The sequence below is a fragment of the Symphalangus syndactylus genome, chromosome 9 (assembly GCF_028878055.3).
Source record: "Symphalangus syndactylus isolate Jambi chromosome 9, NHGRI_mSymSyn1-v2.1_pri, whole genome shotgun sequence".
NCBI classification, from domain to species: Eukaryota; Metazoa; Chordata; class Mammalia; order Primates; family Hylobatidae; genus Symphalangus; species Symphalangus syndactylus.
Window position 1 is genome coordinate 115,954,945 of NC_072431.2, and position 21,504 is coordinate 115,976,448.

At 38.8% G+C, this 21,504-nt stretch overlaps 1 protein-coding gene across 17 annotated transcripts in view; it reads left to right on the top strand.

Moving 5' to 3' along the window:
* The window catches only part of ELAVL2 (ELAV like RNA binding protein 2), a 160,241-nt gene that overhangs the window by 97,185 nt on the left and 41,552 nt on the right, over positions 1 to 21,504 (top strand). The gene's annotated exons all lie outside the window — the stretch shown is intronic.

Below are 21,504 nucleotides of genomic sequence, written 5' to 3' on the forward strand. Positions count from 1 at the left end.
CCTTTTTTTTTTTTTTTTTTTAAACTTTGTTTAAATTCAGAATAGACCAAAGCACTTTTATTCTGTACCTGTTGGAACATTTTCTTTCAAATATTCCTGAACAGAATAGTTGATTATTGGAGCCAAAACTGTGCTTCAAAATTTGCCAACTTCTTTTGAGCTTGTTCTAAGTTAATTGACTTTCAGCTGAGTACACTGCTGCTACTGAATGTTTAGAGCTGTGGAAACCCTCAGAGCGTGCTTTTCCAGCTCAAAAGGTCAACTTTAACAGATATTTTCTGGCATTTTACTTGAGGGTCATTCGATTTGTCAGGTCTATACAGTGGCTTAATTAGCATGTTTTAGTCCTTAAGGTATTTGTTTTGGCTCTTTAAAGTTTTAGAATGTCAATATTTCAACACCCTTGGATGCCCCTTTTATTGGTGATGGTAAATGTAATCAAATATTTTTTGAGGGGCTGTAAATCACAAAGTAGCATTTGCTGCTCTTAAGTATTGTGAAGAAACAGATCCTCAGTTAAAACCATCTTTTCAGACTCCACTCAGTAATTTCTGACACCATATATCATCTTTAGGTAATCGAGGGGTGATCATTCTGTATTGTTCTAAATTAGAACAAAGATTTACCTTATGCCTTCTTTAAGGGGGAAAAAAGCAAGACGGAAGTATTTAAGCTGTGTTTATAAGAGTTCCTTGGCTGGGCGTGGTGGCTCATGCCTGTAATCCCAGCACTTTGGGAGGCATGGTGGGCGGGTCATCTGACATCAGGAGTTCGAGGCCAGCCTGGCCAACATGGTGAAACCCCGTCTGTACTAAAAATACAAAAATTAGCTGGACGTGGTGCTGGATGCCTGTAATCCCATCTCCTCAGGAGGCTGAGGCAGGAGAATCGCTTCAACCCGGGAGGCAGAGGTTGCAGTGAGCCACTGCACTCCAGCCTGGATGACAGAGGGAGACTCTATCTCAGAAAAACAAAAAAAATTTCTTAAGTGGTAGTAGGATTTACTAAACCCCTGTGTACACTAAGGTTGTCACTTAGTTTAGGATCAAGTTCTTGGGATTAAGTTTGAATCAAAACACCTTTGCTTCCTCCTGCTAGGGAGGTGGCCTACTGAACACTCATCTTAGAGCTTTTAGCTTAGAACATTGTTACACTTGGGTTCAAATTCCAGCCTAGCCACTTAATTTGTGTTGTGGCCTGTGTGTGCTTTTTGACTCTGAAATTCAGTTTCTTTCATAAAGTACCTAGCATACAGGGGTACTGTCTCTGTCCTGTCCTCTTCTTAACAGTTAATATCCATTCAGTTGCATGACAGTTGCAGACTTTTTTTCCCCCCCATAGGTAGGTGTAAAGTACTTTTTGAAAAACATCTTGAAGTAGATCTGTTGTCCTAGATTTCTTGGAGTTTGTCATGATGTGGGAAGAATGCAAAGCTCATCTTCCATCCTTTGCTTTCTAGGTGATTTGACCAACATAATTGATTTTCCAGGAGTGGAACAAAGTAAGAATAGAAAGTGCGAGGCAGGACTTGGGAGCCCAGAATGATGATTAATGATATTACACGAGCCTTTATGAACTAGAGCACCGGAGTGTGGAATTATTGCTCTACGTGGTATTGTGTGAATGTTTCAGAATGAATTAGCTTGACTCAAAATATGAAGGTGCTCTCAAGTGAGCTTCCCAGTGAGCTATTACTGGACTTCGAAGGTCAGCAAGTTGTTAAATTGAGCCATGAAGTATTGGTTAGATAAAAACTAACTGTGGCTTATTTTTGCTTTTATTGACATCATCTTCCTTAAGATGAGTATCCCTTTAATGTAAAATGTAAATACTATACTGAATATTCTCATTTTATCAAATAAGATGTTCAAGTCTAGATATACAGAGACCTGTGTTTTGGGATGTTCAGAAACCTAGTATTCCTGCAGTGTTAGCAGATAAGAAGGCTGAGGAAAAAAATTACTATCCCTTTATTTTCTTTTCTGTTGAAATATTCATTGAAAACATTTAAAACATTGCTTCATTCAGTCATCACAGACTTTACAGATTTCAGTTTGTGTGTATGGGGGAGGGGGCAGTTTCCATGAGGGTATGGTTAACTTAGCAGATGCAATTTTACATCTTGTTTTCCTTTTTTGTTAAATCCTTATGCATATTGTGAATTAGAGTTTATTTTTAGCTCTTAATGAGTTCTTTTCTCATCATTGTACTTTTTGTTGGAACTCTGTTTTGTACATACTGCTTTGATTTTGTAGGGAAAATGTGTATGGCGTACAAGTCCTGTATCCACCACCCCCCAACTCCCGTCCTGTAGCTCAATAAAAATTTGCATTTCTTGGTGAGGGATGGTAGACTTCAATGTTTGTTACCTTGTAGAGTAGATCTGGTGGTGCCCTTGACTCTTTACAACCTGTTTGACCTTTGGACTTAATACTGAGAAAGTGAAATCCTCCTTTTAAAGTAAAGTTTGAGGGAGGCATAGCTGGGTGTAAACTGGTAAATCAGAATCACTGCACTGTTTTCAAGGTCACTGGAGCCTGAGAGAACAGTTTTATTTCCTCACATTTTAATGCTTTAAATCCAGTCTTAAGGAGTTGCCTCCAAGGATACTGTCTTATGAATCCTTTTTCCTAATCCTGGTACTAGGCCATGGGAGCTTTTTTCATTCCACTTAAATGAATTGTAGTTTGCTCTTATTCTACTTTAAATGTATCTAAACATTTTGAACATAAATGAGAGACTGATTATGGTGTATCAAATCAGTTGACATCTTCTCATGTAGACAAGGGCTCTCCTAAATGACTTCCCAACTCCTGCCTCTAAAATTCTTTTTTTTATTTTGTGAACCTGAGTATTAGGTTAGCTCTTTTTAAACATGGTGCCAAGTGATTTTGCCATTATATAGTGCAGACAGTGTACTCCCTTCTCAAGTAGAATGATTTGGGATCTAGTTTCCTAAAATCTAACAATGTTGTACCAGGTTTGTTTTTAGACCCTTATATTCTTTATTATTTGTTGTCCTTTTTCTACGGAGGTCAGCCCTTTTATACATACTGGAATAGGATTAAAATCCAGAATTGTTAATACCAATTTGTTACTGTGTTTTATATATCAATATGTGTATTTTTTAAGTGCTGGAAATGGGGAGCCTTTGCAAACAGGCATGGTAACATCCCATTATCTCCCCAGCTCTAGAACATTCAAAGCTAGTCCTGATGTGCTACTTAAAAGTAGAATATGGAAATTTCTGGGGTTAGTTTCTTACTCTATTTGATATTTTAGTTCTCTGAATGCTTATGGAAAACAGTGTATTTGGACATAGCCATCAAAGTAAGGAGGATGTCTAATATTCTTTCCTAGCCCTTATAGTTGGACAACGGACTTAGAGTCTTTTTTTTTTCCCCTTTTTAAGACAGTACCCTTGGAGGTCACTGTGTTCATGATCGGTGACTCCTTGAGACTGGATTTATTCAATGGACCTGTTAGTATAGTGAATAACAGCTCTTATGTAATTTTGCGTAGTTGTTAGTAGGCACCAAAGGAGGAAGGGTGAGCCTTAGTTGCTCTATAGATTATAATGAAAGAAGGTCTCAGGCCAGATCCCACCACACATAGAAACCTCTGTCTAGCAAGCAGGACCAAATTGATGGACAAGCCTTTTCTGAAAAGCTTGGTAAAGTCCCACTTCTCTGTTAAGTGCTTTGAACACACTGTAAATGACATGTTCACCGGAGGCTGACAACATCCCCAAAGTCACATTCTGCACCCTCACTTTGCATCATGCAAAAAGAAATCCCTTTAAACAAAGACTGAAATCCAGGACCATTTAACATTTAGGGGTTCTCTCCATAAAGATATAACCACCTTGGATTATGCCACCTTGGATTTTTGTGCCCTGTTTATACAAAGGTGGGAAGTGTCTCTAAAGTAATTTAGTCCGTCTGCGTATCTTGAGTTCCTTTCATTTTACCAGTAAGACCCCATTTCTAACACTTTATACTAATTAACAAATAACTGGTTTACAGAACAAAACCCTATTTTGACATCCGTTAGGTGAGTCAGCAGAGAATTGTTTGTTGATTTAGGTATGGATAGTATGTAGGCTTATACTAGTCACTTGAATTTTAGCCTACTTGTATTGTACTAGTTAACTAATCCTGGATTGTGCATTAATGATAGTATGTTAGATGACCACCCAGAATTAAAGCTTAAATGGCTGGTGCGCACATGTCATCAGATTAATTCTAAACTTTAAAAAGAAATGTTTTTATTGTGGCAAAATATAACATAAAATTTATCATTTGAACCTTTTCAAGTTTATGGTTCAGTGACATTAAGCACATTCACAGTATTATGCAGCCATCACCATTATCCATTTCCAGTACCTTGTCATCATCCCAGATAGAAACTCTGTAACCATCAAACAGTAACTCCTCACCCACCTCCTTTGCTCCCAGCCTTTGGTAACCATTATACTTTCTGTGTGTCTATGAATTTGCCTGTTCTTGGTATCCCATATAAATGAAATCATACAACATTTGATATACCAAAGTATTTTGAAAGTAAATTATGATAATTGTTTTCAGGAGATACTAGTTTTTTTCCCCTTGGGCTGTAGACTCTTCTGTGTATTTTATTTCTCTTCCTCTCCAAGTGGCTTTAGGGACCAACCCCTCCCCCTGAAATAAATAGCCTGGCTTCAAATTTAGTTCATGCCACATTCCCCATAAAAGTAACGTCCAATTAAAATACTGAATTTGTGTAATATTTTGCCAGATTGCTGACTGTTTGCAGGGACTTCATCTTACCCCCTTTGCAGTTGTTCAGCCTGGTTTCAGGCTTGTTTTATTCTTTTGAAAATTGCCTTCAATCTCTTATCACTCCCCATCTTGGCAGGTTACCTGGAGGAAGAGGCAGTGGTGTATGTCCAGTGGGTCAGAAAGAACTACCCAAGTAGTTTTGCTCCCTGGAAGTCTTCTCTGCCTTCTTACTTTTCTACTCTTTTCTCCCTGAGAGTCAGAGCATTCAGGGACAAACATCCGTGTGGGGTCTTGGGACACAGGACACAGTGTGTAACATCCCCAGACTACTTCTCGTTACCTCACTTCATCCTCTGGCTGAGCTCTTGAAGGAAATCTTGGCAGAAAGCCATTCCTTAATCAGAGTCAAAGAGCGACGAGTTAGAAATTCTCTTCTGTAGTTTTAGTTCTTCCATTTTTTTCTCCCCCTTCCCTAGTACTCTTTCCCCCTACCCCTCAAGGAAGCCCCCCATCAATACAACAGTCAACCACCCAACCAGAAACCTACAGGACAAAGGCATTTCTTTTTTTTAGACCACTGGAACAATTACCGTAGTTAGAGAAAACTTAAATATCTTTCTGAAGCAACCTTGGGAGACAGATGCTGATGTATGTTGAAGCTAGAGGCAGGTGGTTTGTGGCCTATTTCTGCCTTTGCATTATTTCAGATTCTGTTACTGAGTAGAACAGTCCTTTTTTTTTAAAAAAAAAATTTAGGTCTTATATCTTGGCCTCCTGCCTTCTCTGTTGGCATCAGCCAAATGCATGTTGGCTGCAAGTACATCATTCCACACTTAGTGACTGGATTTATTTTCAGACGTTGGCTATTGACAACTGAAAAGCAATTTCCTGTGTTGGGGCTTAACAGAAAGCCTCCCCTGGGTTGTACGAGTTTAAAATAATGAAAAAGGCGAATACTTCATGGTTAAAGTCTTAATGCAAGCTTTGTGTAGACTTATCCCCACTGCCTACTTTGCACTCGTATTTGTAGGGAGTTTCCAAAAGCCTCTGATTGAGATAAGGAAGGTCGTCTACCTCTGGAGCTGTAAGGTCTTGTCTTGACTAAAGATGACTCAAGCTTAACCAGTTGTTCAGTAGTCTTTGTCTGAGCTTTGGGTGTGCTGGAGAATATCAGCCAGTGTTAAGTTCTTGATTTCAAGTGGTGACTATCTGTTGAAGAGAGCTTGTACCATAAAATACAGTAGTCCTCCCATTATCAACAGTTTCGCTTTCTGCAGTTTCAGTTACTGGTGGTCAACCATGGTGTTAAAATATTAAATGGAAAATCCCAGAAATAAACAATCCATAAGTTTTGAGTTGCTCACCATTCAGAGTATCGTGATTAAATTTTGCACCTTCCTGCCCAGGATGTGAATCATCCCTTCATCCACATTATCCATGGCTGTACATGTTCCCTGTCCTTTAGTCACTTAGAATCCATCTTAACAGATCGGAAAAAAAAAAGTAGTGTGTATTATGTTGGACTCAGTACTATCTGTGGTTTCAGTTATCCACTGAGGGTCTTGTAACCCCCAAGGATAAGGTGGAGGGTGGAGGACTACTGTACTTGGCTAGTGGAACTTCTTGTGGTATACCTCATGGTTCAAGGGAGGTAGAGGAGGAGGGAATATTCATACTGTGAAGGTGGAATGCAGGATGTTCTAAATTGGTGCCCGTTTTGTTGAGCTAAGATGTAAAAGTATAGTCTGGTCCACTAATGATTTATTGATTATTTCATTTGATGATTAATGTTTGATGCAGTCATTTATTTGAACAGAAATGAGAGAGGCTTTTTTTTTTTCTTTTTCAGTTTACATGGAAAGATTTCTAAGGATGTTTATGGATCCAAGACAAACTTGTCTCAGTCTTTCATTTCATTAGGGTCCTTCTGTATCGGGGAATTCTCTTTCTTAGTATATTGCTGATGGGAAAAAGCTAATTCCAGAAGCCAGTGGGGTGGGTCCTCTCTCTTTCTGCCTGCCTATAGGCAAGCAGCCAGTAAGGAACCCAAGTAAAGTCAATTAGGCATTTTCTCTCAGGACCTAGGGTCTTAAGGAAGTGATAGAAGGATAAGATGGTGATGATGACTCACCTCTCTGTTCTGAGGTGGGGGTAGTTTTACTTCCTGCTACTTAACTCCTTGAAGTCTGGTTCCCAGCCCTTACTCATTCTGAAAACCCTCTGTGACTCTTCCAGTGTGTTTCTTTGTGCCAGTTAGCTAGAGTCAGTGTACAATCTAGAACTCCATGGAAACAATTTTTATGTAATTCATATTTATCTTTTTCTATCAGTGTTTTTTAACTCAAAAGTAAGCTTATTAATTTTGTATTGGTCTCAATTTGACCTGTAAGATAGTAACTTTTGTAATTGGTTAGAAGCCCCTGTTGTGAACTTGCCACAGCTATTGGTAAAGGAGTTTGTTTTGAGAGATGTGTATGTATGTATGCATGTTTTGTAAATAAAGTCACTTGTCAGTGTCTTTCAAACAGTTTACTCATATTTGTGTCACATTGTTAGTGTTGGAGGAAAGCAAAGTTTGAATTTAATTATGAAAATAGTAGGTGCAGTGAAGATACCGATCCTCCCTTCCAAGTCATCTCTTGTGACTTCCTCCCCCTTTTATGTTTCTTGGGCACTACTTTGCTCTCTGAGTGTGAGCAAGAACAACCTGAAGAATGACTGAGATGACCACCAGCAGTAGCATTCACACAGCAGGTCTTTTTGGATGTTTCATCTCTAGCTTTTAGTCTTCAGAGGTCAGTAATGTTTGGTGACTCCCATTGCTTTTAGTAGCTAAGGAGAGTCATATATCTTGTGGAAAAACAGATTTGCCTGTGAATGACCTACATTTATCTCCTCTGCTTACTTAGTGGTCATTTCTTTAAAACCCTTTAGTTAACCCTTTTGGTTTCCAGCCATGTAGGGACATATGTATGCTTACAGGCATTATATTTCTGTGTCCTATGGGATAAGTAGTATATGTCATCATTAGGTTTTTGGACAGTCTTTGGTTCTCCTTGAAGAGATTCAAGTCTAGTTTTACCTTTATTACAGTATGTTTTTTTCCCAGCAAGTAAGTCACTGATGGTGAATCATAAATGTAATTGTTCAAAAAAGAATCTAGTCAATTTTGTGTTCTTCTTTGCAACCTATTAAGATGTTTATGTACACCGAAAGGATTTGAATGGGATATCTGTTCAGGTAGCTTTAAGTGAAAACGTGGTGGTGGGTAGGGCAGGGGAATGACCTGGCCAAGATATTACCAGGTTATAGAGGATTACACAGAAAATCTTTGTATAACATCTTAATGTGGCTATAGATTTTACATTCAGAAAACATTCTTCTTTGGGGATTGTAAAAATCTACCATAGTTCCTGGTTATTTGATTTGTATTTTGTTTCTTGAGACAGAGTCTTGCTCTGTCACTGCCCAGGATGGAGTGTGGTGGTGTGATCACAGCTCACTGAAGCCTCAAGCTCCCAAGCTCAAGTGATCTTCCCACCTTGGCCTCCCGAGTAGCTGGGACTGCAGACATGTGCCATTATGCCCAGCTAATTTATATATTTTGTAGAGACAAGTTCTCCCTATTGTTGCCCAGGCTAGTCTTCAGCTCCTGAGCTTAAGTGATCCTTTAGCCTCAGACTCCCGAAGTGCTGGTATTTGGGAGCCACTGTGTTCAGCCTGTTTTTTTTGGTTTGTTTTTAAAAGATTTTTTTTTTGCTTCATTTTCTTTAAGTCATAGATTACAATGACAGAATGCAAATGAAGGAACAAATTAGCTTTGTAGGGAATAATGAGATGAAAGTTCTGATTCCTTTACTATTTAATTTTTTTTTTTTTTTTTTTTTTTTTTTTGCGGGGGGTGCGCAAGAAGGATAAAGCAGCCCAAAATAGTATAGTAGGCTTTTGTGTTAAGATCCATTTCAGTATATATATGTTTTCTTGCTAGAAAATACTCTTGCTTGAGAAAAATAAAGTTTATAATCTAAGTAGAATACCGTAATAATGTTGTTGTCAATTAGGATAACTAGAATAAGCACTTAATAGGTTATATTCTATTTGGGTATAGGGGGCTAGTAAGTGATCTGGCAGCATACATATTTAAAGTTTTTCCCCAGATAAAGGAGATTAGTTTATAATATATAACTGTTTTACTCCTTCATTAGAAATAGCAAGGAAGAAATTTTCAGCAACAAAATAGGAAAACGCTTGACAGCATAGGCTATTGAATATTGGAATGGGCTGAAAAACTAGTTATGTAGTGAAACATTCATTTCTTCGAGTGGTGTACTTGTAACTGAATACCTAACATTTTGTATGGCATTCTGCATTGTAGGAACCTCTTTAACAAGACTGATTCTAACACGCAGATCAGAATCTATTTGTGAAACTTAAGGTGGAGATGGTAGAATCATAGGTGGGGGCGAGCATCAGAGAGTACCTTTAGTGCAGTTTCTTTTCCCACAGATGAGATTCCAATCTCAAATTCATAAGGCTAGTTAGCTGCAGGCCTTAAACTCCTAACCTCCTTTTCCTTAGGGACCCCTTTGTGGTAATAAGATGGATTCTTCTGATCCACTTGTCTTAGCCTTAATCTTAAAATGTGTTTGCCAAGTGGGCATGTAATGTGGCCCAAATAGCTGAGAAGCTCTGTGTATAGAAGTTACTTCCCACATCAGATGGTCCTTCATATTGTTTAATCTGGTGCCATAAAAACATAGCGCCTTCCCCAAGAGTGGGTCTCAGATATGTGAATAAGCAAATCGAGTAACTTCAGTAACAGCAGATTAAAGAAAGCATCACATTAAAAGTTTTTAAGATGAAAAATTGAAGCGTTGTTGAATAAGATTTTTTTAACCCTCTACCCTGTTACACATTTAAGAGTACTTGAGATGATAAAATGGTAATATGTTAAAATTATTTTTGTGTTTAGGTTTTTCCTGTTTCCTAGGAAAGACGTATCCAGAATTAACAGCAATGGTCAGATGTACTAAGTTGCTGGGTATGTGATTTAGATAGTTCGTTTTTAATATACTTTAAAGTCAGTGGTAAAAGACAAGACAAGCCTCTGTGCTCCGCTCATTCGGCAGGATAATGTGTTTACTATATCATGCTGATGTGGATGGTGCTGCATTACTTTTGTGTCCTAATGAGTCATTGTCTAGGTAAAATCTTCTTAGCAAAATCTTCCTCAAAGTATCCGTGAATTCTAAATTTGGAGTATTACGATAGCTAATCACTTCAACTTTTAGATGAGGTGATTTGGGAAGAAATGCTCATGTGTGATATGAATGTGGCAGTCGTAGGAGCTGCACCATTTTGTACTTCTCTTTAGGAGCCATCTGTTAATTGGTGGGCAAGTTGCCCTGTGGTCTCAGAGTGGTTTGCTGTAGCATAAGCTGTCCCTGAGCAAAAACAAAATTGATAACTTATTTATGTCAGGGTACCTCTTGGACTTAATTCGTAGCCACGGTTCCCATCTGACCTATAGCCTTTACAACTTTAACCATATACAGCTCATTTTCCTCTGGGGACTGTGTTCCATTGGGATTCCTTTTCTTTATTGCTTCAGAGAAAGTGTTCTTGAGGTTTTTGAAGCTGTGTCTGTAGTATTTAAATAGGGTTCCTTTAACTCAGCATTTATACCCCCACCAGCCCAAACACCATCAGTCTGTTTGGGGATTTTTCCTAAGCATATAAAAATCAGTGCTGTGTGTGACTATTTTAAGTTTAGAGGAAAGAAAGAAAAATGTTCCTCATACCCTCTTGATTAACTGCCTCTTCATTAACTATAAGCAACATGTCCTGTACTAAGAGAATAAAAATCACATGTTATTTATACTTAATCCTTGTGTCGACTGGGGACAATGGATGTCCTTTGGAAATTTACTTCCTTTGTCTTTGCTAAAAATACCTCTAATTTAATTCTGCTCTTTCTTTTTGATATAAAAGGAATTACAGTGGACAGTTTCCCCCCGGTGGAAGGGTTGTACGTATCACTCTATAGCAGATACTTTATGATCAGTACACATAAGGTGAAATATGTTTTTACTTTATTGAAACATCTTATCATGTGTTGCTACCCAATATTCCCTTTGTAATGACTCAGCTTCCCTCCCTCTTTCACTCCTTTTCTAACTTGATGTCACCGTATTATATGCGAAGGACGTAGGTATGTACGTGCATTCACAAGGCATGTGTAATTTTGCAGTTGCTACTCAGAGTTAAAAATAAGGTTTGTTAACACTTGCAGTAGTTTTTCCCCACTTACTGTGGTAGTTATTAACACTTTGTCCACTCATAATAGCAACTTAGCTGGGTTGGGGGGCAGAAAGAGGATTCAGGTACTTGTTTTTACAGCTATGTAAAGGAGGTCTCAGAAAATCATAAGGCGTGCCTGATGTAGTAATCTTGGGTTTAGCTTTTTGGTGATTGGGGTTATCCATATCTGTTAGTTTTATAGTGCAAGAATATTTGCAAGGCTGCTGAGTTGGTGTGTTATATTAATCTCTGGGTATTATGGTTCAAAAGGTTTCTTGCCTTCTAATTACTTTTACAAAGGCAAGACAGTATCATGCCAAGGAAGTATGGATCCTCCTGGGACACAAGGAGTTGCTAGGTTTCAATCCTGGCCATTACTTTAGAAGGCCTGTAACCGAACCCAGGTTCACCTGCTTGCCACTTGAAAGCCAGAACACAAGAGGCAAGGATTGGTGGAAGGAAAAGCAATTTTAATGGGAACCAGCAAACTGAGAAGATGGCAAACTAGCATTCTAAAGTACCATCTTCAATTTAAAAATTTACCATAGAGTTTTCAAAGGGAAAGGTATGGGAGACGTGCAGAAGTGGTGCAGGATCTGTGTGTCTTGTTCAGTGGCTCTCTTGGGTGTCTGAAGGTCTGATTGGCATTATCTTGACTTTGGCTCAGTGGTGGTGGACTAATTATGACTCCTCCTAATCATGAGGATTTTGCAGTGGGGACTCTGTTCCTGGTTTGTTTCAAGATCAGCCTGTGGGATTTCTTAAGAGCCTAAGTAGATAAGCATGGATTGCCTAAGGGGAGTGTCTAGAGAGGGAAGGAATAAGGAGGTGAGAGGGGAGGGAAGAAAGAAAAAGAATGTAGGTGATAGGATCTAACACTGAGGTCCGTAGTTACAGTCTTACATCTGCATTTGCTCAGTGATTATACCAGGCCACTAAGGTGACTGTCCCTGGGTCCCTCGTGTGCCTTTTTCCTCATTGTGCCTCAGTGCTTGGTGCATCCTGCAGTTTGTCTGCCGTAAACCTTCACATGGGCCAGCCTTGCTCCCAGGATGGGGGGTCGGTTTGCTTGCCTCTACATAGATGCCTTATGTTCAGCGTCGTATGCCTTTGGCCTGTCTCTTTTATACTTCTTTACAAATTTGTTCTCCATGTTCCTATTTCCTTAATTTGTTTGTCAGGAAACACCTGAATTTTATCTTCTCTGTTTTGACACACTAAAGAGTTCTCTTTTTCAAGCTGGTCCTGGTTAAGCCTGAAACCCCTGTGATGCACTTTATGTATTTCATGTTCATTAGGTGCCTGCATCTCCCTTGTTTACTGTGTGGGGCTTAAAATTTTTGAGCATCTTAGAGGGCAGAGACCATGTGGTATTGATCCCATCTTTTTTCCACCGCTATGAAATCATGCTATGCGTATGAAAGCATTTTAATGCAATCTGCTGAGGAGAGAAATGTCTTGTGTGGGAGACTGTTTTGGCAGTAGCAAACATGTTTGGCTTTAGCCATAAGAACTGCTTTCTGAGTTTGGAAAAGGAGTATGTAAATCAAGGCCCATTTTAAATGGATCTTTTTATAATGCAGATACCTCTCATCTATCTGTTTTGTAATGATGGATTTGTTTTGGGGGCTTAAGTGATTTGTGCACCTGCAAGATGTCCTTCCTTTTCTTTCAGGTCATTTTTTTTTCTTTCATAGATAGTCTCTTGGATGGATTAATAAAGAATTGAAGTTCCAGTCAATTTATTTCATGACAAAGAACAAGAATAAAATAGAGATGTATTTGGAGATTATAAATATTCTGGTTGGAAAGTTGTAAACTTTGGATGTACAGGATTCTGCCACAAAGTAATTTCCACACATGGCCAAAGGCAATAAAGTGTACACTTTTGAAAGACTGAGTTTGGAAAGGTTGATGGTGGTGTGGAAACCCAACTGCTCCTTTGAGCGAGCTGTGTGTGCCCTTGAGCAAGTTAAATTAGCATCTTTGAACCTCCAACTTTATGTCCGTAAAATGGATACAGATGTATTTACATGTAGCCTTGTGGTGAGAATTAAATGTGATATATGTAATGTAAGGATCATAGTTGCTTGATAGTTTAGTTTGGCAGTGGTACTGTTGACTTCCAGACAGGTAGACATAGCATTTATGGGGCAGTGTGAATGGGCATTTTTCCCCAACAAACTTACTGACCTTTTCCTACTGGAAGGTTTGGGCTGGTGAACCTTTAACTTTTGGGTGAGAGAGTGATTTTTTAAGAAAAATGTGTTCAAGAAGAAAATTTATCTCTAACAATAATTGTTTTTTTTCATGTGGACTTGGTGAGTTTGGTAGAGTCTAATTTTATAGTTTCCCGTTCTTGACAAAATGGGGAGCTCTCCATGGTGGTTTGCAGGACTCTGACATAGTTTCAAAACAGGCACTGATCTAATTATAGTGCATAGGGCCTTTAAATTTTTTGTTTCTTGTGGTATCTGAGTTAAAAAATGATCTCGTACAGAGAGAAAAACACATTAAGAAGCCGTACTGCCTCTTGATGGACTGCTTAGTGGGGTGTGTGTGTATGTGTGTGTGTGTGTGTGTGTGTGTGTGTGCAGGCACAGGCAAGAGTGCATGTTTGTGAAGATTGACACCAGCTGGTCGCACAAGCAACAGCAGATGCCCTTTTTACTACCACAGTTAACTTGTTTTCCTCTATCACAATAGTATTTTGAGGAATACAGTTCCTTTGCCTTCATCCCAAATGATACATACTTGAACAACTCCATTGTCTTTTAAGTAAACACAAGATAAAACAGATAATATAAGACTCTGTTAGTGTGTGTGTGTGGGGGGGCCGGGGGGGGCGTGGGGGCGGTGGCGGATCTGTATAGAATTAATTATAATTAACAAAGAAATGAGAAAGTTGCAGCATACCCAAACCTTTAATTGAAAGTAGATTGGACTAGCCCAGAGTTGTTAATGTCCTAACCTTTTTTGAACTGTCAGGTATGACTTTCAGGCTATCTGAAGGTATTTTGGCACTTGCTCTATCCTGGTGGCAGCTCCAGTGTTTGAAGGTAGAACTGCTGACCTATCTTTTAGAGAAACTACCTACATCAGTAAGTAATGAGAACCGCCTTTTGTTTTCATTGTGGTGCTGAGCATGCTACACTATCTCAGTCACTTTCTTTCAAGCTGGAGAACCTGCTTTCAGGTAGAGTCTCATCCTGTGTATTGTAGAGGAATTGGTTTATTTTGCTACTACAGGTAATTTTTCCTAATCTTCCTGGTCTTGGATGCAAGACATCTTTGTGTACCCGGTGTAATACTTCTCAAGAATTTAGAGAATTTAATATGCTGTTTCTGTTCTCAATAGTCTAAGACTGAATTGTGTGGGAGTTCTTAATGTTGTCTGAAAATGTGATATATTAAGAACCCACAGTTTCGCCAACTTAAGCAGGGTCATGCTGCATTGCCAGCAGATTCATAATTACTGGGACTGGAACTACAGGAAAATAGAGCTCTACCAGTTGCATAATCAGGGGACAGATATGGCTATTAAAATTAACTTGAAGGGAAAATGCCCTGGTGCTGAGGACATTAACCACTCCCTCTAGAATTTAGGCTGCTTAGGTAATATTTACCAAATGATCACTATTTGCAACTTTGATTTCAGCAGAAAAGTTATAATTTAAACTCTTCTATATTAGCTCCATGTATCTGTAAAGTCCTGAAAATCATTTAGAAGCATTGGAGCCTTTCATTCTCAGGCCAGCTTTATTAGCATTTGGGTGGAAGATGAGTCTTCGAGTGAGCCATCTGTTTTCTGTATTATGTGAGTGTCTAGGTTGAATTCTCCATCCTTGTGATAATCCCTGTTAATGTCCTTTGGGAAGCTGGTAGAAATGCTCCCAGCTTTCAGGAAGGCTGGCTTGGACTGTAGTAATAGGATGTCACCAGTCCTCCATCTCACAATTTGATCTTACTCATTAGAGGGCAGCAAGGAGGACCTGTTTAACTTGACCCACGTTAACTTGAGTGTTTAAATGGAAGGACCTGCTGCATCTGGCATGCTACATTTGAGGAGACTCAGGCGAAGTCGAATTAAAATGTGGAGAAAAACGTGACTAGAGAGAATTGCATCCCTCTGTTCTAAGATTCTCTCAAACCTTTTCCCTGCTATGTGGTACCCACATGGTTTTGCTATGTATCAGATCTGAGATATTAAGAAAGCTCCTTTGTTAAGTCTGGTGCGAGTTGCTTTGGTGCCAGAGTTGCAGTGCACAGCCTGTCTGAACAGACACACATAATGAGTGCCCAAGAACAGTAAGTCCATCTGAAGAAATACAACAGATTTTAACTTTATTGTGTGTTTGAGGTAGGAGAGAGAAGGGTATTAGGAGGGAACAGGGTCTTTATTAAAAGCAACAATTTTCCCCCTTTGTAACGAAAACTTCTTTTTGCAAATCAAATTATTTGCTTTTTTTTGGTGTTAAGGCGTGCAGTTTTATGCAAGAGCTGTGTTTGCAGGAAACAAATCTTTCCGTTTTGCTTTTTAAAAGTATTGCATTATTAAACCTCAGATTGCAAGTCTTGCTTGACAGAGAGGACCATAGTGACCTGTTTCTGCTAACTGTAGGATCTGAAAAAGATTCGCACGGCTTTTATTCTTTTATTTCATAAAACATTACTACTGCTCTAAATGAAATAATAGATACACATCAATCAGTGTAGGCACCTTTTATTGTTGATTCAACTACCAGGTTTTTACAGAATTCACTCTGCATTTTATTTGACTTGTACATGAATAGTCTCAGCAGACTTAATTATATTAGTGAAAAAGTACTTTCAACAAAATTATATGCTGACATCCCATAATTCATACTTACAGATTTGTGGAACAGATTTATGTAAATCTATCAAATTACTCTAGATGACATTTTTTTAAATTGAGACTTCATCTTAATGGTATTTGTAGAAATTTTTCATATGAACAATTTTACATGAACTATTTAAAAGTCGTATGACTTCCTTATGAAGGCAGAGTACTGTAATATTTGAGCGTCTTGTTTCCACATGTTCTGTAATCCATCTGGTACAGTGTAAGGACATGAGGAACATGTTTATAAGGGCAACTCTTGCCTAAACCACAGGCTCCTGGAAGGCAGATGCTGCTGTTCCTTCATTTGTTGTTCATTCAGTCATTCACAGAACATTTAATGATCTGTCTTAGGGTCCTCTTTGTCAGGAACTATGTTCTGCTTGCCCTTGCTCAGCAGTCTAGTGAGGGAGCATCCAAATGGACCCCAGACACACGTAACAAAGATAATGGAATGATATCAGAAGCTGTGGGAGGACTAGTCGAGAGGAGCACTGAGCAGTGTGCACTGGGGATGGGGCAAGTTGTGGCAGGAAATGACTTCAGAGAGTCTCAAAGGATACATGGGAGTTAGCTAGTTGGAGAGCTGTGTTCGAGACGTAGAGAACTGAATGTGCATTTTAGGGTGTATGTGTAGGAGTGGTGGAAGATGAGCGAAAGTAGAAGTGAGCAAAAAACTGACAGTGACTGGAAACCAGAGTATGGTTAGATTTGTGTTTTAAGAAGTTCTCCTGGACAATGTTTTGGTGGAGGATGGCTGTTTTTGAAGTTAATGGGAGTCTAAGCAAGGGGTGTCCTATTAGGATAGTGTAGCAATGATCAGGGCCAGAATAATACAGAACCAATGCTAACGCAGACAAGGGGCCGATTTAGCTGGTAGAACTGGCAGAACGTGATGCGTGTATGGCAGAACTTGGGCTGGAATGTCTTGCACATCTTCACTGTTAGACTTGAGCTAGTTCCTTCAAGCCTTGGATCAAATGTTACCTACAGGATAGGGCCTGCTCTCACCATTGTATTTAAACAGCAGCCCTGCTCCTCCCCTCCCCTCCCCACTCTCATCCCCTGCTGCTTTTTTCTCCTTAGCTCTATTTTCTTCTAATACCCTGTAGAATGTGTTCCTGTCTCCCCGTCAAAATATAGGCTTTATGAGAAAGAACTTTTTCTCTTTTGCATTCTCAAGGCCTAGCAAAAAGTATGGTTCCCATAGTTATTGAATGCTTATTGTAGATGAGAAATTTGTAGGGTGACTCTTGTTTTTTTTAAATACGAAGTTTTATTTTCCACAATTTTGTGTTGAGGATCTCGTTTAATACTGGTTGGATAAAATTAATATACCTTTTAATCAGGAATTACGGTAGTCTATTGCCTTTACCTTTAAACCTGAGGGGGTAATTTGATTTTTATGAACATTGGTAGTAATTTAAAATAGAAAAAACTAAATAAAGTGACCTTTGAATGAAACAGGTCCAGAAGATTGTGTATTTTTAATTAAAATATGCAATTAAAATTTTAATTAAAGTAGGGTATTAAAACAATGTAGGTGGCAGGGGAATAGCTGATGCTTTGAATTACGCACAGTTTGGGATCTATTGCCGTTTACTGTGTTTCCCACAGTAGCACTTTGCCACTAAACGGATTCTCTTCCTGTTTTCCTCTCCTTGCTCTGAACCCTGCTCTCAGTAGTTTTTGGTCCTCTTCAGAGGCATGTGGAGTGCTTCAGCTCTGTGGTATAGATCCCTTGACCATGATTTCTACCAGCCTGTTTATAACTGTTCTCCTTGTGCCAGGAGCATTTTATAAACTATTTTTCTATCTCTTGTGAAGAAGCGTTTCTTTTCTGTGGCATATATGTTAGATTAAAAAGAAGGGTGTAAAACAAAAGGCATTCATACACAACAGTGCAGCACAGAATATAGCAAAGTTCCAGAATCCCTACCAAGGCCATTAAGATGAAGACTTGGGGCCAGGTGCGGTGGCTCACGCCTGTAATCCCAGCACATTGGGAGGCCGAGGTTGGCAGATCAGTTGAAGCCAGGAGTTCGAGACCAGCCTGGCCAACGTGGCGAAACCCTGTCTCTACTAAAACTACAAAAAAATAGCTGGGTGTGGTGATACATGCCTGTATTCCCAGCTACTTGGGAGGCCGAGGCAGAAGAATCGCTTGAACCCAGGAGGCGGAAGTTGCAGTGAGCCGAGATCATGCCACTGCCCTCCAGTCTGGATGACAGAGAGAGAGAGAGAGACCTTGCCTCGAAAGAAAAAAGATTTGAATTAATGGTTTGAAAATTCTTGAGAACACTTGACCACAGGTAGCTTTTGAGAATAGCTGAGGACATGTGGCGTTGACCCTCTTCTTTATGTTCAAGTTACCAGGCAAATTTTTTGGCATTTAAAGACAGGATTTGTTTTTCTTAAAGGCTTTTTTTTTTTTTCTTTGGAAGAGCCTTAGCTTTGTCATTTTGGTCAGAATAGTCTTTTAATCATGTTGGTTTCCATAATGGTTATACTTGGAATTTAAATGTAGCATTTTATAAAACTTTTTAAAGAAATGAATCTTAGTTTGGGGATTATCAGTATGCACATTCTAAATACAGAGAGACTTGAAAAATAGGTTTGGATGATGTGGATAAATCATGCTTGGTTTCTAAGCCTTCCCTGGTGGCCCATGACGGTTACTGGTGAATATAAGAGTGGGAAAAGGGTAGGTTAGGTATTTTTTTTAATGTTTGCCTTGCTACTGCTTTTATTTGTAAAAACTGTGCACTCACTTATAACCAGAAATATACACTATATAAATAAGATGCAATTTATGTTGTCATAGGAATGAATAATGGCACAGAAATTTATATATAGTAAAACTGATACTTGTACAAAAGATACAGAAGTTTGAGATAGTAGTCAAGAAACAACTTTTGCGGTAAAAGTGTCAGAAGTGCCTGGTTACATTATTATTCAGGCATATTGGGTACAAACTAGTCCTGGGCTTATACGCAATACGCCTGAAGTCTCAGTTCAGGTATAAACTAGTTAATTGAGTGGAGTAGAGCACAGCATTTGAGAGTCCTGACTTCAAGTCCTGACTTTACTACTTCCTCCCTGCCTTTTTGATTTGTAGAAGCTGATTGACCTTGCCAAGCTTCAGATATCATTTCTACCTTGTAGGAGAAGAATCTGAATGCCGAACATGGTTAATGTGAAGCTACAATTAAACAGTAAAATACCATGTAGCTAAAAGGTGAGAATGGGGAGGCTTGCCTATCTTGGTATCATCTGTGATGCCCTTAATATATATTAAACATCCAATAAATATTTGCTGCCTTGATTACAGATTTTCACTGTAAAGTAAAGTTCTAACTCCCTTTTGTTATAGTGCCAACATTTTAATACACCAACGACGGTAGGTTTAGGAATGCAGTCTTTTAATAGCAGATACCCCCTTTCATATTATTTTGCTTAGGATAATAATACAGTTTTGCTTACCTCAAACATACTCTGAGTGGCACTCATCCTAATAATGCCACTAGGCAAATAAGAAACTTTTTATAAGAAGGCAAAGTCATTTGGGGATAAATATTTCTGAGTATAAACAACAGATATTAGATATTTGACTGACTCATATAGCTAGTCATGATTGCTTGAGGGTATCAGGTGGAAAGACCCATTCGATGGTTGGGTCCTCTGATGGTGGTGGTGGTGATGATGATAATACCTTTGATTAAATAAACAACATCAGTAAGTTTCTCATTCTTTGGTTTAGCAAATGTTTCTGTGCCTACAGCAGGCCGGGAGTAAGGGTTCAGAGGCCAGAGTGGGAAACAGCTAAGTAGGAAGTAAGCAAGACAGGCTTTTCACTTTACCCAGTGATCTAATCTCAGTAGGCACTCCTGTGCCCCAGACGGACCTCAGGAGGCAAATAAACTGTTCCTTTGAAGTAATAGGTAACTTGAAGATTTTAGAAGAAATACATCCATATGTACCTAAACAACGCAACTGTGAAACAGCAGTCATCCCTGCAAGACCTTTCTTACACCTCGCAGCAGCCCCAGCTAGGTTCTCACCATTAATGCAGTGATTTCTCAACATGGTGGTTGTACGTTAGTCACCAGGATTTTAAAAAGCTAGTACCAATGCTTCATGACAGACTGATAAAATCAGAGCCCAGCGTGGGAGGATCGCTTGAGCCCGGGAGTTCAAGCACGGCCCAGCCAACATAGTGAGATCTCATCTCATATACACATATATATGTATACACTACACAAACACACATATATGTGTGTGTGTGTGTGTGTGTGTGTATACATATATATATATATATATCTTTGGGAGTGGGATTCAGGGATCAGGTTTTCTTGTTTTAGTTTTTTTTTTTTTTTTTAAGCTTTCTAGATGATTCCATTGCAGTCAAGGTTGAGAATGCACTGGGGTTAGAAGCTGCTAAGATGCAGGAGGAGTAGTATCTATCAGTAAAAAGGGCAATTAGACTATGCTGATACAATTGATTTATTTTGTCATAGAATAGCAGCGTGACAAAACTATATTTGTATTGCCCTGTTTTTTCTGTTATATTTGTAGCGTCTTTTTTATTTAGCTTTAAATGAATATACTTAAAATCTTTAACAGTAAGCATGTTATTTTTTCTCATGTTATCTTTTGACTAAGGAGGATCCACTTTCATCATTAATGAGTATTTTCATCAATGCATCAGCAACCTAGTTGGGTAGGAATTACCCTCGTTTTAGAGATAAGGAAGCTGTGGTTCAGAGAGGTGTTAAGTAGCTTCTTCAAAGTTGCACAGCTGAGAGCCAGTAAACAACAGAGCCAGTATTGGAAGTCTGTCTTTCCACTGTAAACTGGTTCCTTGAGCAGATTTTGTTACATTCAGCCAATTTAATTCTACTCAATGACAATAGGTCTGCAACACATTTTCATAAGAGAGGCACAATGCATGCAGTATACACATGATAAATGTTGAATTAATGAAAAGCTGAATGCTTAAAAATATAGTGGCTTCACATGTGACTCTTTACTAGAACTGTAAAATAAAACCTCTCAATTTTAGTGTGAGATAAAATTAACCTAATTAGTTTTTAGCTCTCTATTCCATTCTCTTTTTGAAAAAACAGGAGAAAATACATTTTGATAGAGGACATATATTAGCAGTGATTATCCAAAATTCTGATTGTGGTCCCAAAATATAATCACTAGTTTTCATATTGGGCACTGTATTTAGCCTTCTCTTTTCGTTTATGTAGTAACAAGTAGCCACATTACGATAACCAGAGTAGCTGTCCGAAAAACCCACATTGATAACCACTTGCACCTATGGTGCCCCGTCAAGAACGAATACCTCACTTCCCTATGAAATTGATGCAACAGTAGTACTTAGTAAAAGCATTTAGACCATCCTTGGGCATCTGGGAAATCGTCATTTAGTTTGTTTTGACTTTTGTAGACTAAACTTTTCATATGCCGATTTTTGTCACCTGTATAATGTTTCTTGCCATTTCAAACTGAGAAACTTTCTTCATTGAAAAATTGAGACCTTTGCAATTGACTTTAGTTATCTTTGCATTCCATTGA